This window comes from Micromys minutus, assembly GCF_963924665.1.
Source record: "Micromys minutus genome assembly, chromosome: 21".
Lineage (NCBI taxonomy): Eukaryota > Metazoa > Chordata > Mammalia > Rodentia > Muridae > Micromys > Micromys minutus.
In genome coordinates, this window is record NC_137956.1 from 6,860,621 (window position 1) to 6,862,835 (window position 2,215).

The 2,215-nt window shown below is 38.4% G+C and overlaps 1 pseudogene across 1 annotated transcript; it reads right to left on the reverse strand.

The window, feature by feature from the left end:
* Positions 1 to 1,320: 1,320 nt before the first annotated feature.
* On the reverse strand, positions 1,321 to 1,863 carry LOC308434170 (BCL2/adenovirus E1B 19 kDa protein-interacting protein 3-like; annotated as a pseudogene). The gene has a single exon. The product of its transcript is annotated as a BCL2/adenovirus E1B 19 kDa protein-interacting protein 3-like (transcript).
* Positions 1,864 to 2,215: the final 352 nt, after the last annotated feature.

Consider the following 2,215-nt stretch of genomic DNA (forward strand, 5'->3'; position numbering starts at 1 on the left):
TCCATTTGCCTAGGAATTTCATGAACTCATTGTTTTTAATAGCTGAGTAGTACTTCATTGTGTATATGTATGACAATTTCTGTATCCATTCCTCTGTTGAAGGACATCTGGGTTCTTTCCAGCTTCTGGCTATTATAAATAAGGCTGCTATGAACATGCTGGAGCTTGTGTCCTTGTTAGATGTTGAAAGTTCTTTTGGGTATATGCCCAGGGATGGTATAGCTGGGTCCTCAGGTAGTACTATGTCTAATTTTCTGAGGAACTGCCAGACAGATTTTCAGAGTAGTTGTACCAGTTTACAATCTCACCAACAGTGGAGGAGTGTTCCTCTTTCTCTGCATCCTTTCCAGCATCTGTTGTCACCTGAGTTTTTCTCTTTTTTTTTTTTTTTGAATATTAGAATGTTACTTTTATTTTAGCATACCTGAGTTAAGTGTGGCACAATGAAACAAATATGACAGAATAAATATATACAGCATGTAAAGGACGCAGGCTTTAAATCCATGCTAAAGAAAAGACGGTGAGAATGCCTGATTTAATAGACGCTTTGGATACTAATTAATGCATATGCAAATCCAGTATTCTCCAAAGGATTTGGCAAAGATTGCTTTTTTCATTTCTAGTCTTTTTAAGTAGACAGACTTGCTTACAATACAGATGATTTGAAAAGCACTCAAGGTTGAGTACAAACAATGGAATTAATCCAGCAGAGTGATAAAGGCGCCCCACATCAAAACTGACCACCCAAGGTAATGGTGGATAGCAAGGCTGGAATCCTCAACCTGAAGCAAGGAAAGGGGGGACTGCAAAGTGGGGTTTGTGGGTAACCTTAGCTTCTGCTTGCTACTTAACTCACAAAGAGGCCTTTACAGATAACTCACACCCTTTATATTTTATACTATGTAATAGGATTGTAAGACCACAAAATTCCTTTGGGGAAAACCCTTTAATGATTTTTAATATTACTTAGTTATTCTTTTTGAAGTGTAAAGTGTCTTAACTGGATTATGATTAAAGATCATTTTTAAATACACCATTGTTACTATATTAAAATAATGTATATTTATATCTAATATTCAAAGAAATTTACTAATAAATGCTACAGTAGGCATCAGTCTGACATGCTTATTAATTGATTCCATAGGTATGATTACATGTCATGGTAAGAGTCTATTCTGTCTCACTGAATCAGGAACATGCGTTTACAGAACAAATAAACACACACAGTGCAGACACCCAAGGATCATGCTGGCTTTTCAGTCAGCTGTCACTGCTCAGACGTGAATCCTCACTGTGTGAACAGAAGTCAGATCCAAATCTTCACCAAAAGGTGCTGGTGGAAGTTGTCAGACGCCTTCCAATGTAGATCCCCAATAATGGCCAGCAGGTGAGACAGTAACAGAGATGGAAGGAAAACCTTCAGAAAGTCTGCTGAGAAAATCCCCCCTTTCTTCATAACACTTGTGTTTCTTATGCTGAGCGTAGCTGTGCACTTTGGGTGTTTAAAAAGGAACTCCTTGTGGGGAATATTTTCTGGCCAACTTGACCAATCCCATATCCAGTCTGAATTTTTCTTCAAGATACTTTCAACTTCTCTTCTCGCAATATAGTCTTCCTCAGACAGAGTGCTGTTTTTCTCTTCAAAGCTGTGGGTGTCTGTTTCAGCTCTGTTGGTATCTTGTGGTGTCTGGGAGTGAGGTGGGCTGTCACACTGAGAGCTCTTGGAGCTACTGCGTCCAGATTCATACTGCGCTTCCAACTGTATTTTTTCCATGTCACCATTATAGAGATGGAGGTTGGTGCGCTGCCATTCCCTTTGCTGAAGTGCAGTTCCACCCAGGAGCCCTGCAGGTTCTTAGCCATTCTGACTAGTATGTGGTGGAATCTTAGGGTGGTTTTGATTTGCATTTCTCTGATGCCTAGGGATATTGAACATTTCTTTAGGTGCTTCTCAGCCATTCGATATTCCTCAGTTGAGGATTCTGTTTAACTCTGTACCCAATTTTTAAATAGGATTATTTGATTCTCTAGAGTCAAACTTTTTGAGTTCTTTGTATATATTAAACTTTAGTAGAGTTTCTTTTAAGAATGTGGTGCCCTTGAATTTGGAGCATAGATGTTCAAGATTGAGAGTTCATCTTGATAGATTTTTTTTTCCCTTTGATGAGTTAAAAAGTGTCCTCCTTTATCTTTTTTTAATGATTTTTTTTGTTGC